Below are 15,302 nucleotides of genomic sequence, written 5' to 3' on the forward strand. Positions count from 1 at the left end.
TGGAATTCCACTGATCCAGGAGGCAGTCACTAATTGCACACAGACCTTGTAGTTCATGACTAGAGAATAGTGCAGGGGTGACAGATGGCCACATAGCAGTCATAGGCCATGGCTGTGTGGAGGAGGCACTCTGTCCCTCCAAGCACAAGGACAAAGAACATTTGAGTAGCACAGGCATACAAAGAAATACTTCCTTTTTGGGTGCAAAGTTCCAGGAGCATTCTTGGTATAGTGGCTGTTACATAACAGATGTCCAAAAAGGAAAAATTACTAAGGAAAAAATATATAGCTGACTGAAGAGAAGGGTCAATTTTTGTTAATAGTATTATAATACTGTTGCACATCAGAATAGTCAAGTACATGAACAAAAAAATCCCAAAAAGAATCCATTGGAGATGAGGGCTATCAGAAAACCCCAAGAGAATGAATTCCATCATTGCAGTGGTATTTGAGTTTTCTGCTCTAATTTGCTCTCCATCTGCAGACATGGTAAATTCAAGGTTGATAATTAATTCAACTTTGGAATTACATTTCCCTCCTAAATTAATACAATGAGATATATATATATATATACTCATATAAATCTAGTAATTATCTTCCATTGTTACCTAGCTCTATTTCTATGAGATGAAATTAAAGTTCAGAAATGAACGGACATGCTAGTAAAATCAATGCACTTCAAGAAGTAAGACCCAGTATATTTTAATAGACATGATTGTAATGATATCAAGAGAATGAAAACTAGAAATTATTATTTCAAGAATTTTAGGAGTAAATAAGATTTCACTATTTTACCCTACAGTTTGAGGTTTTTAAAATTGTTTTTACATTTATTCATATGTGTTTACATTGTTTGGGCCACCTCTCCGAGCTGCCTCCCATCCCCACCCATCCACTTCCCATCTTCCCCCTTTGCTTCCAAGCAGAACCTGCTCTGCCCTCTTGTTCTCTGATTTTGTTGAAGAGAAAATATAAGAGACAATAAGAAAGATAGCATTTTTGCTAGTTTGAGATAAGGATAGCTATACAAAGAGATTCCTACCATTGTTTCCATGCACATGTGCATTACAACACACATTGGTTCATCTCTTCCAGACCTCTTCACTATTTCCTGGTCACCTTTCTATAGTGGCCACTGCCAGTTTAAGATTACTTTATTAGCTCCTGTACACTAAAGTTTTAGTTTTCCTTCCCTTTCCCTATTTCTCCCATGCGTGTTTTCCCCTTAGTGTGTGACCCATGTGCAATAATATTACTGCATTTGTTTTAGGACTATAATCCACATATGAGTTTTTAATTATGTAACAAGCTTTTTCTTTCTTGTTTTTTTAGTTACACTATTTTAATCTACATTGGTTATCATACTTTATCATCTTCAAATACTGAAACTTCCTCTTAAAGATTTCATTACATTGTTTTTCAAAATGAGTTTTAAGACTCCCATATTATATTCCAAATTAGAATCAAATTTCTTAAATTGTTTCTGAGAGAAAATGAATCCCTTAGTATGGGTTCAACTTTTATTCCAGTCCCATATCGTACAATAAATATGGAAACAATAATCTTAATGTACTTTTCTTTAGCATTCCCTAGTAATGTCTTAGCTATCTAGTATCTGATAAACATTAACTAATCTTTTACTTAATAAATATGACTAATTCCTCACATTGTTTTTGTCATATCTTTCTTTTCCATAGGAAACTCTCCATTGTCATATAATTCCTTATTACCAAATGCAACTCCTTCTCTCTATAGAATTGTCATCTTTTTAAAGCACAATTTTGACAAAAAAAAAAAAAAACCCTCAACATGATTTACTCTGGCCATGTGACTAAGTCACCATACCACATAACAGGATTTAATAAACAAGTAAGACAAAACCAAAGCTCTCTGACTCCTTTATATTAATATCATCCAAATTGAAGAAATCTTCGCTGCTTGATAATTCCTCTTATATTTTCCAAATTGTGATTTTTTTTCCTTATCTTCTGTGCCTATAAACCTTCTAACCAAGTCAGCTCATGCTTTTACCTTAATATGTTGATCAACGAAAGTATTCATCCAAATATTTTTCTCATATTTCTGCTTTCTTCAGTATAATATTCGTTTATCACGAATTACTTCCATTGGTAAAGTAATTATCATTATCATTGTTTGACATGTCTGCTATTATTTGACTTTATATTTAAAATGTTAAGAGACATATAAATTACTTAAGCAATTTACTTATTTTCATATAAAGAACACAATTTCATGATTGCCTTTTAGTACTTTAGAATTCTAGTAAATTAGTCTAACAGCATTGATACATATTTACCTTTATAAATTTGCATGAAGCAGTTTAAGAGGGTAAAACTAATGTTTAACCTATAAATGTTAATCACTTTTGTCAGTAAGCCACACTATTTTTGCTTGCTTTATACATCTAATTACTCTTAAGTAGGAATGGTCATGCTCACCTTGGGAACATCTTCTCTTGTGTGTCAATTTAATTTCAGGAGACAGCTTTTGTTGATTTATGTTTGGACAAATTATTTATTCTCTTCAGATCATAATTGACATATAGTAAACCCACTACAGAGCACAATGTTGTAAGTGTAATTCCACTTAAATGACTGGTATTACTTTACAGAAAAGTTGCAATCTTTCTAGTGATTGTATTTAACACCTTTAAGCTGAGATGGATTGTCTTCCCTACTTTACTTTTCTGAATTCATACAGCTCCACATCATCTAGAGCTTTAGAAAAAAGTGCCATATGTGTTGTCACATATACATCATATACATTGCCTGATTGGTGTCTTCATTGTTTGGGGGGTTAAGAACCATATTGAAAAACATTTTGACTCTAATTTTTGTAGAAATTAATGAGTGTCATACTTCTTGACAAAAATCACTATTTTCTTATAATGTTATCTACTTAAGCCTCAGCAAAGTTATGTAGATACTAGGGGAAAAGCCACCTAAAAATCACTTTTTAAGAAAGAATATTGAAGACAGAATAAAAGAAATTTTCTTCTCAATACTCTTTTTCTATTTGGACTATTTTCTAAGTTTACATAGAGATGAAAAACTACACTAAGATTCCATTTCACTCCAGCCAGAATGGCTATCATTGAGAAAACTAACGAGTGCTGTCAAGGATGCAGGAGAAAATGATAAATGAGGGAAGACCAATATTCTAGGGTCTCCATAAACTTTGGAGGGGATAGAAAATAACTGAAAAGGAATTTCCAAGGAATGACAATGAGAAAATGGGCATTATAAAGGTCTTAGTTATCTATAGTGATCTGAAAGACTGTGCAGGTGCAAGGCTGCACACACGCTCAGTACAAGCACAGAAGGAAATGGCTGAACATGACATGGTAAATGTAGGCAGTAAAGTTCAGCACAAACTTAGAAAGTTTCTAAAACGTATACATATTTTCTAAATCAATGCAAGATTATTCAATAAATGCTCATATATCGTTACAGACTGCATCTTTGGATAATAACTAGATATGCTGACCAATATCTACTAGATATACTGAACAATATCTACTAGGTATACTGAGAATAGTTATAAAGTCATTCATTCAAGTAGTAACAAGATTTTTTTTAATCGCAGGTATATGTGCAGTTTCACACCGTAAGACAAACAGATTCCACAAAATAAGTCCACACAAATAGAGAAATAAATAATGGTACAACAATCATTCCTAGAATCCAGAGTTATGATAGTATATTACATAAATTGTTCAGTTTGAAACACAGTTGATGGGATACATGAAGATAAGAGAAATTGTGACCTATATACAGTGACAAAATCAAAAACAACTCCAGTAACGGGTTGTTACTGGCAGCCCTACTTTAAGGGATACATATGATGCTAAATAGGGGCTCAAAATTATAAAAACAAAAGAAGCACTGGCAAAGACAAGTACAGATATAAAGTTGATACATATTTCCCCTTTTCCCTTTTAAATAACTAATGCAAATATTTAAAATAGTAATTGAACATAATAATAAATTACAAATTTTATTTTTGCATATGTAACAAATTCCTTAAATTCCATATATTACCATCCTTTCCTACAAAGAAACAATCATTTGCATAATTCTCCTAAGTAATACAGTAATTGAGTTTGTAGGTAAATATCTTTTTTTTTCCTTTATTATTGTGCTAGGTGGGGGTGTGTTGGAGCATTTACAAAAGTTTTTACAAAGTATCAAGTACATAATACATGAATTCATCCCCTCCATTGCTCTCCTTTAGCTCCTCCTCACCCAATTCCTAGAATAGTTTCAACAGGTATCATTTTTGCCTTTATATACATGTGTACGGATTTTTTTGCACAATATTCACCCTTGTACCCCCTTTTCCTTCCACCTCCCACTTTCCACTGGTACCAATTCCTTCCACTGGGCACCCTCCTACTCTTCTATTTTACAGGAAAAAAAAAGAAAGAAAGGGGAAAAAATGACATTTTTGCTTGTTTGAGATAAAGGTAGCTATCCAGGGAGTTTCCTCGTGAAATTTCCACATAAATATATATTATAACCTCAACTGGTTAATGTCTTCTAATTTTCTTCATCAAACTAAGAAGTTGCATATGGTTGACATTCTGTTTATACAGAAATGAATGTAGACATATTAAACCGAGTGAATCCACCATAAGACATGGCCAAAACAATGTATACAAATATGAATAAATGAAAAAAAAATTAGATAAAAAGAAAGGAACTTTATGAGGTACAAAACTCCAGGTATTGAACGGAAAGTGGTATATAAATTGTACAACTTGAGTAGACCTGAAAAGCACAAGTAAGTTAAGTTACAGGAGGAAAAACCCCAAATAGTCAGTTTTCCATCATATTATATATTTTTTTTCTCTACAATTCCATGCCTATGGTCTCATGGGGAGTTTATTGTGATTAATTGACTGAAGAAGTAAAAACCTGTTAGTAGTGTATGTAGCTCTGTGTGATATGCAGGAACCATCCTAAAGTAGATCTTTTCAACAATGGAGATACTTTCTGTGATATCCTTGAAGGAAGTGAAGGGATTATTGAAGTCATTTTCATCTAGGGGGAAGAAGTCTGTGTAGTACACCTTGTGGTTCATTTAGCTTACAAGGAAATATGGCCAGATAAGTGATTGTGTACTCATCTATTGGCTGAAGCTAATGATTTTATTGAATAGAGATTTGGAAGGAATGCAGTTGAAAATTGACCACAAAGATGACTCTGGAATAGTAGACTTATATAAATGGTCAAATAAACTGATGATATTTTTATGTCCCATCTGAATGTTTACCAAAGAATGAGCTCAGAAGCTGTGGTTTCTAATATTCAGTTGGTTATTGTGACCTATTCTGTGGACACTAACTTGCTTGTTTCCCTGGTTACCACTATCATAGTTCAAATAAGACCATAAAGCAAGTTACTATGGTGATTTGCCAAGAGTTTATACATTGGCCTATCAAGGAACTTCTGACTACATTTCAATTAAAGCCACTGATTCAGTATGTCAGGAGTAAAGCTTAATGCCGAATTTTTACCTTTCCCTAGGATGGTCAGCCTCAGGGTAAACCCCAGGTTGATTATATAGGACCTATACCATCATGTATGTGTACCACATCTCCATTTAAATGTATATTTGTCTATATCACTCAAAAGGTATAGGTGAAATATCTGTTTTTAGAGCAAACACAGGCTTTTATTTTAAAAAATCCTCTTTTTCTAATTTTATTATATCTTTTTTCTCCCCAGAGAAATAACTTGTCAGAATTCAGTAAAAAATTCTTGTCCATATTTTCAGAATTATTTCTCCCAAATTCTTATTATGTGCCTTTGTAAATTATATTTATTCTGTCAAATTATATGATTTATCATTTAGGAATACTCAATTTGATAAAAACCTGAATCATGTTTAACATTCACTGCTATGCACAGCCTGACATCATTTATAAAGCTGCATACTGCCAAACCAGGTTCATTCTCTAAGAAGTGGTTTCTATGGACAGTCATTATTAAAGACAAAATATGTTCTGCGTATGTATAAATTTCACTTATTTTTCATTACCTACCTGCTCTTAAATACAGTTGTTACAAATACGTAGAAGTGAATTATATGATTTCCAGTAAGTGATATGAGTTATTATTAATATTGTATCAATAATAACAGCCTTGTTCAGAAGTTATTTTGAGAGTAGATATTTTATAAAAACATTAGAGAATTACTATTAGAATGATATATCTTTTAGTGACACATTCATCATTCATATAACTTAAAACAGAAATGTCACTCAACTCATAAGTAATTTAATCTGGAAAACATCACAGTTATAGAATGGATAAGACACAGAGCTAAAAAGACATGCCTCTTAAACTTTAGATATATGTGAAAATAAGTCTTGAAAACATAACCCATGTTATGTTCAAGAGAATTACTTACAAAATAATTTTCTTAGTGCCATTATAACATCCTTGTTCCTTAGACTATATATCATGGGGTTGAACATGGGGGTTACAATAGTATAGAACAGAGAAAGCACTTTGTCTGTTATTACTGAATGACCACTCCTGGGTCTTAAGTATGTGATAATGCTTGATCCAAAGAATAACAACACAACTGCAAGATGAGATGAACAGGTGAAGAAGGCTTTTGTCTGACTTGTGGCTGATGGCAATTTGAGAACTGTAGAAATTATTTTGGTATAGGAGACAAGTATTAATAGAAATGGAACAAAGGCAAACAACATAGCCCCCATATAGACCATCATCTCATTCACAAAGATTTCGCCACAGGCTAGATTAAGTATTGGGGGAATATCACAGAAGAAATGGTTGATTTGGTTGGAAGCACAAAATGACAGAGAGAAAATCTGGAAGGTCTGTCCTATCTGGACTGGAATTCCACTGATCTAGGAGCCAAACACCAGCTGGGTACAAACCTTGTGGTTCATGAGCAGAGCATAGTGCAGAGAGTTACAAATGGCCACATAGTGGTCATAGGACATCACAGCCAAAAGAAAACACTCTGGGGCTCCCAGTACAAGAACAAAGCACATGTGTGTAGCACAGGCAAGTAAAGAGATGCATCTTCTTTGAGTGCCAAGATTCACAAGCATTCTGGGAAGAGTAACTGACACATAACAGATTTCCAAAAAGGAAAAATTGCCAAGGAAATAATATATGGGAGTGTGGAGAGTGGGTTCTACTTTTGTTATTAGTAATATGGTACCATTTCCCAACAGGATAATGATATAGATGGCAAGAAACAATCCAAATAAAAACCACTGGAGGTGAGAAACGTCAGAAAATCCCAAAAGAACAAATTCCATCACTTCTGTTCTATCCTCTTTTGGTTGTTTTAGGTGGTGATTCATCTGTGGAAAGGGTACAATTATATGTTTTTCACTTTACTTTTTGGAAGCCTGTTCTCTAAGTGTATATGGTCATTCAGATTGATTTTCATGATCACTCCATTTGTTTCCCAAGTGAGAATGTCACTACTTATATATCCCACACTTTACTATCTTGGAACCTATAGATTATCACTGTAAAAATTTCCTGAAGTTTCTTTAGACTCAATCCAGAAGCCTTCTGTTAAAGAAAACTATGCCCCACTTAACACAAACACTGGAATAATGGGCAACTCTGGAAGACAAATCAACAGATTTGTTGTGGTATCTCTTTTAATTTAGAACATTTCTCAAAAATTCTATTGTACTTTTCTGTGAACTTTGTCATGTTTCAGCAACACCACTTCATGCATTTTCTTCTAACATATATTTTTTAATATTTAAACTGATACAAAAAACACAAAAATTGTTTATGTCAATGAGATGCCATATTATGTTTTGGTATATGAATAGCCACATAGGAGTTTTATGATGTTCAACATAATTATTTCTTCAAATATTTCCTTTTTATTATAAGGTTATAGGGTAATTATTTCATGGCACCAGGAAAATGTTATGAAACAACATTTTTCATAACCTAGTTATAGGTTGTAGGTAGAAAACGACTACTTTTTTGATAAAACTAAAAATATACACAGGCATACAAAAACCTGGAGTGTTATACATCAAAATATTGACACTGTTATATCTGTTCAGTTATTGCATATTCTTCCCTTGACTGTTGTGTATTTTTTGAAATGCAATTATTTCTGAGACAAAAATCTGAAACAAATTATATTGAAGAGAAACAATTATTAAATGCCAGAAGGTAGGAATCCAAGAAGCCATACCAGGTGGCCAGCAGTCATGGTGTGAATCCCAAGAGGTCTTAGCTGGGTGACATTGGTCAGGCCCAGTAGTGAAACATGGCTCTTTTCTTTCCCACATTCAATGTCTTTTATCTAACAGTTTCCTCTACTTTTGATGTTTGCCGTGCAATTATTTTAATGGTACTCTACAAATATTAACTGGCAAAAGAGCAAAACTTTGCTAGCAACTTTGATTTTGAATTTCTACCAACTGTAACAATTTTGAAGTTCTGAAACTACACAAGACACTCTAGAAATCAAGGGCACCATACAGTAACAACAAAATACCATTCTGATGGACTAAATCTAGATTGCTGTTTTTTTTTTCTGAACTGTGTTCATTTTTGACTGTCATTGCAAATTTATTTTTTCCTTGGGTCTAGAAGAGGTGATATTTCTTCCCAAAGAAAGCAACATTGATATACCCTGAGCACTGTGTCGTGGTTCGGTTTTAAGTGTGCAGATAATTGCCCTTGTCTCCTAACTATTTTGCAGGCTTGGAGAAGCTCCCCAAATCCACACCACCTAGAAACGAATTTAAATGAGATCATCAATCTTTATTTTCCAAGAAAGTACTCGCTAAGTTGCCAAGTGGAGAGCAGGTGTCACACCCACATTGCTCAACAATATTGAGACTCAACAACCTGAGTTCTGCTCCTCCTTCCATGTTAGGACTAGTATGAGTGCTTCATTTAAATATCAATGACAAATAAGCCTGATTTCTTATTCTTCACATATGTGCACACATAAGTAAGGAATTGGGAAAAGATCATTATTTTAAATCAGCAAAATAGAAATATGGTTTTTACCTTTAGATTTTAGGTATTTCCCAGTATCTCTTCTTGAGGAAAATTCTCAAAATGATTTCTTCTATCTTCTTGAAATATACAGAAATTTTATCTGCTTATATCAACTCTTCGTTTCCTTCTATTTGAACAAAATAGTCTTTATAGTTCATAATGATTAGCAGTTTAAAAATAATGAGAAAACTTTGTCAAAAAAGTATCTTTGGCAGATATTAGGTGGGAAGTATAAGAGGAATTTATTCAGTAACAGTAGCCTGGGAGTGTGGATCTACATAGAAATAATATGAGAGTAACAGTGGAAAGGCAAGACAGCCAGGGGGTTAAATGATTGAGTTTGCATGCACAAAGCAAGCAAAAAGAGATATTTGCTGTTGCGATAAACTCTGTGTGCTACATGCAGAATCACAATCTTTGTTGTTCCTTACAAACCAACACTTCGCCTTACATTTTTTAAACAAAATGTATTGATATTCACTAATCAGAGGTGATGTTACAATCTGTACACAGGTTTTGAGTTTACAAGTCTATGTAAACTGCCTTTTGGATTTGAGTTAGAATTTTAATTCTATTACTTGTTATCGGTGAGATAATAAACAAGTATTTAACATTTCAATATTTATTTCTGGGAATTAAGTGAAATATTTGTAAAATATCTGATCAAAGTGTTTACCTACTGGTGATGACTGTAATAATGATTTGCATATGCCATAGAGATATAATAACTATGTTCATAAGTTTTCATGCCCAGGAATGTAGCAAGCTGCTTAGTATTTTGTTTTTATTTTTTGATTTGTTTTTATGAAATGACATTCTTTCATTCTTTCTTTTTTCAGGGTCAGAATATGGTAAGTTCAGTAAGACCCCTTTAAAATAAACATTCCTTATGTTCTTTCTCCAATGGATTTAAATTTATTTCCTGAGTTGTTTTATTTTAAATCTCCTATCAAAATAGAACCAACACTGAATACATAAATATGACAATTACTTCAAACTGTTGGATCTACATGATGGTTTATTATAGTATTATCCGTGCATAAACAGCAAATCAGTTAGTATAGTTTTCTATATTTCAAAATGACTCAATGTTTTTTATTACTGTGATGATTTTATTTAAATTATATTAAATAGAATAAGATATATATGTGAACTGTTTTAATAAAATAATGTATTTTAATGTATCTTAAATGTTTGAACTAAAGGTGGAATTAGTATGAAAATAGTTCATATTTACCTGTCTTATGTAGGTTGATGTTGAAGTTTCCTATTCAAGTGGGTTTAAATATACTGAAATTTTAATTTAAGTGAAAACATTTGAATTATCAAAAATATCTGATCTACTTTTAAGCCATTCTGTTCTTTAAAAACATAAAGTTCCCTTTAAATAAAAACCATTTCTGTTTGCAGCACAGAACTCTTCCACTTACACATTTCCATTTTTAATTAAAAGCACCACTTTGGCACTTTCTGATTTGCCTAAAGTTGCCCAGATGAATCTTGCTCCAGCCAGAATGCTTTGCCTCAGGCTGTCTGTGGAATTGAGTGCATAGCATGATTTATTTCTTAGACATGAATAGGCTGCTGAGCAATTCTGTTGAGACCATTCAAAAGTAATACAGTGACAATTATTACCTTGTCCATATTACACTGAACTCTGAAACATGTCTTTCTCCTCAATAATGGATTTCCTGGTAAATATTCATAAACAATTAGAGACCTCACTGGAGTCCAGATTTCTCAGGTCACTGATGACATACTGCTCCATGATGTTCATTAAACAGTGATTTCTAAAGGTTCTTGTTAGCAATAGAAAAAAATGTCTGTGAGGTGAACTCCCATAATACTGTGATAATATGGCAATTAGGAACGTTAAGTGCCATTTCAGAAGCCATGAGCCAGATTACATGGAACACTGAAGAGTAAGTTTCGGTATCTCATACAGGAACTGAATGTGGCTTAGTGCAGAATGGTAGTAACATGTCAGCTAGAAATGAGTTGTCACAGGTGCACATCCAAAAAGAACTGAGCTGGAAAGTGCTAAAAAGCCTCAAAACAAATACACTGTAGTAATGATATGGGAATACAGATCTTCAGACATGGTAGACTAGAAAAGCCAGGGAAAAGACTCAAATACAAAGTGAGTATTATAAAATATGCATACTAAGCAAAATGTATATACAAGCAAATGTAGATGCCTGAGTAGTGTTGAGGAAAAACCAAATGGCACAAGAGGAAACATTAAATGTTTACACTTTAAATATCTTAGAAAGTGAAATAATGAAATCATTCAAGAATTTTTTATAATTTTGTAACTAGGAAAGCTAATATGTTATCAAAATTTATAATATATGACATGTGTTAAGCACACAGTAAAATTAAGTAATTTTGCATGGTAAAAAAAAGGTATCAAAATTACAGTAAAAAACTAGTGATAAAATGAATAAAACATATTATATCCCAAAAAATGATTTGTGATTTTTAATAGTACTTTAATTTTCAAGAAAAACTGTAAACTGTAAATAGTAAAAGAGTAAAATGAACCCTATTCAGTAAAAATATGAACACTGGTGTATTTCAAAAAATTTATATAATCCTCCTTGTGCATTATATATGAGGATAGAAATCTGTTCTCATTCACTAGCCACAACATTGTTTATTCTTTATTAAATTTATACAGTAACAAAATATTGCATCTTTGTTTTTACTGCAAAAAGAATAAACAATGTGAGCCACATGCAGTTTTTCTCCCTCAAACGCAGACTTAATTTGTATATCTTTATCTATTATTTTCACTTCCACTGCTACTGAGTGACTCTCCTTAGGAATTTAATAATAATTTATTCTCTCTCTCTTTCTGTCCCACACACACACAACCCCTTCTCCTGGAACCTCCCTTCCCTTCATCTCTCCTTTTTTCCCTTTTCCATTTTATTCCTTCTTTTCTGAGACACTGCCTCACTATGTTGCCCAGTCTGGCTCATACTAAGAACCCTTCTGCCTCAACTTCTTAAGGTCTGAAATTCCATACATGCACCACCACAAAGGGAAGTATTACATGTCAAGGTTACATTAGTACAGGGAAGCACACTTGAAATAAACTCTTTGTTATGTCTCCTTTAAAATGGGAACAGAGAAGTGGGAGAAGCACACAGAGAGCATAACTTTCTTATTTACATCTGAAGGATACAAAGCTATCTGGGAACCTTGAATACTGTTTTTCTGGACATCTGGCTTTCTCATAAGGACAGATACCAACTCACACAGGCACAGTTTGGTTCTGAGGCCTTTGCCTCAGTTCCTTAGAGCTTTCTCATAAGCCCAGATGCTGACTCAAACAGGCAAGTTCCCATTGCTGGCTCTGACACATATCCAATAATATTACTGCATTTGTTTTAGATTTATAATCCACATATAAGGAGAACATGATTTGAAGAAATAAATCTTTATTGAAGTGAGATTTGCTAGTTTGTCTTTTTTTCTGTTGAAATAGTAAAATTAGTCATTTTCTTTTTGGCCTTTTTTCTATTAATTAGTGCTGGTTGAGTAAGTAGCACATAAAAATTCTTATCTCCATTAACATTGTACTATCTGAAATTATGGAAAAATGCAAAAACAAGCATTGAAGAATGAATCTGTGGTAAGTCTAAAATATTGAAGACAGTATATCTCATTACAAATTGTAAAATATTTTAAAAATCATAGTACATTTGTATTTGATTTAATGGCTTTGGACTTACGAGTTTTCATTTTTGCTTGTGAACAAAGAAAATTGTCTTTTTGATTCACACATTAAGAAGAGAATCTTCAAAGAGAAATGCCCAGATTTTGTAATTCCCAATGATATGCCCATCACCCAATTTTTAAATGTGCTTTTCAGCAGTGCTTCATCTCTTATTTTATGGCTGATCTAGTAGAATATGTGCCTTACTTTCCGTATCATACTTTCATACCTCTTATTTGTTAATGAACTTCTCCTCACAACCATATCCTTGTTTTGTTTACCTGTGAAAAGGAAGTAGTAATTGTTATCAAGCATCATGATTAAAAATCTTTCATATCAGCACAAGTTTCACAAGTGTTTGAACTCTTTATTAGTTAATAAATAGTAATGATATGAAATAAATCCTATAATATGATTTTAAGAACTAATCCCATTATTTTTAACCTTGAGTGTCTCACTACCTGCCTGCCGTTGGCTATTTTCATGATGATAATATATGTGATATGAAACCTAAGGAAATAAAAAACAGGCTCCTTCCAGTGCTTTCCCACAAGCTCTTGTTCTCCTGACCTAACTGGGGGTGACTGAAGATGCAGAAAGGACAAACGATAGAAGACAGATACGCAGAAAGTTAGGGCCAGGTGTGGTGGGTGCTCATATGGAGACACAAAACAGCCTCATTGCTTCTTTTCTTCTCTGTTCTTTAAAACTTTGCTTCTTTTCTATTCTTTAAAGTCTTTTTCCTTAGACTTGCACTGTCCCATGTTTACCTTAATCTCTCTTAAAGTCTCAGTCCTTAGACATGCACTGTCCTATGCTCTCTTTAGCTTTTCTTTAGTTTAGCTTTTCTAAAGCCTGTGTATAAAGTTCCCAGTACAGAAAACTGCTCTGGTGGAGATACAGAGAAGCCAGCAGCAGTGGCAGTGGCAGTCAATCAAAATTCCCCATCAAAAAATCTCATGTCCTCTTTCAGGAGTCTTATATATCCAGTGGTAAACAAGGAGGTGGAGCAACAGTTCTCTGGAAAGGGGGTGACATTGTAGCAGGAGAAACTTGTGTTCCTACTGCTCTGAACATAAACAACTTAAGAAAAGCAGCTATGCTGCATTTTGCCTTCTCTCTCTTCTGCAGCTGGGGCTGTGCCAAATTCAGCCTGTCATTGAACACAGCTGTGCTTATGTTAAGTTCTCATCAGCTCTTCAAATTCCATTCCCTACAAAGCTCTATATGTTATTATTAATTTAAGATAGTGTTCAAGACCAAAAGAAGAAACAGTTCATTTTGGATAGAGAGCATGTGATAAAATATGTCTTATTTTTGAGTAATGAGACAGAATGTTGTAGGATTCATGAGACAAGATGGGGTTTAAATGCCTGTAGGTTATCTGTCTCATTTTTACCTACAAATGTCAATGTTATATCACATTTAAAGTATTTAAAAGTGTTTTATGAATATCAAATTATTTAACCATCACATTGAGTAACTTGATGAATTCATTATAGATTATTTTTAACTGTGTCGTTCTCAATTTATAGTTTCTAACACCAAAAGATCTTTATCTGACCAAGAGGTGCCCATGAATCTGAGGCTGTGTTTTATCTTCTGTTGTACAGAAAATAATAGGATTTGAGCACATAAAATTTTGCAAATAATATCTTTGGGTGTAATTTAAAATAAATGCCAAAGGAAGAAAATCTCCACAAGTGCTTACAAAATATGTAACATCATGTAAATCTGAAATAAATACTATGTGGAAATATGAGGAAATGAAATGGCTTTTAGTGTTAAATGTTGCAGAAAAAGACAATGATAAAGGGATCCAATTCGTGTGGAGTTATCTTGCATGATGGTTATCATGCCAGTTGGAAGTATTCCACCCAATTTAATGGCAGCTATAATAGAATCAGCATATATCATCCATTATTTTTAACCTTGATTTTCTCTCTCAAAATAAATAATTTCTCAAACATTTCAAAAAAATCAAGTACTGCTTAAAAGTTTTAGAACACTTTTTAAAATAAAAATACCCATTTTGAAACATTTCAAAATTATTTGAGAGTGAAAATTTTAACATATGCAAATGACTTTTAAGTCTATCTTTGGTAATAAAATAACTTTCAGGAAATTATTGATTTGAGAAATAATCCAAAATTTGCTCCCCCTTAATATAACATGCATATTTTTTTATAGCATGTAACAGAAAGAAATAAAAATGGCAATATTTTCCTTAGACTATATTTACTCGAAATGTGTTTCAATTGTATACCTCATAGACTATTATCACCAAAACAGCTGAACTAATATGGAATTACATGAGCTGAGCTTCAAAGTGATAAAATTTTATTTTCATTTCCTTCTATAATGAAGAAAGTAACAAATCTAAATTTTATTTGATTTCAATGAAAATTTTTAATTATCAAATACTCAGTGTTAGTTTAATCTTTATTCTGAGAATTTTACAGTGATCTAACATAAAAAATATAAACAAGAGCTTCTATAGCATAAAACAATTCACAATTTACTGC

The 15,302-nt window shown here is 32.8% G+C and overlaps 1 pseudogene; it reads right to left on the reverse strand.

The window, feature by feature from the left end:
* Positions 1-6,427: 6,427 nt before the first annotated feature.
* On the reverse strand, positions 6,428-7,369 carry LOC109680533 (olfactory receptor 10AG1-like; annotated as a pseudogene).
* Between the last annotated feature and the right edge of the window lie 7,933 nt (positions 7,370-15,302).

Source organism: Castor canadensis, chromosome 1 (assembly GCF_047511655.1).
Source record: "Castor canadensis chromosome 1, mCasCan1.hap1v2, whole genome shotgun sequence".
Lineage (NCBI taxonomy): Eukaryota > Metazoa > Chordata > Mammalia > Rodentia > Castoridae > Castor > Castor canadensis.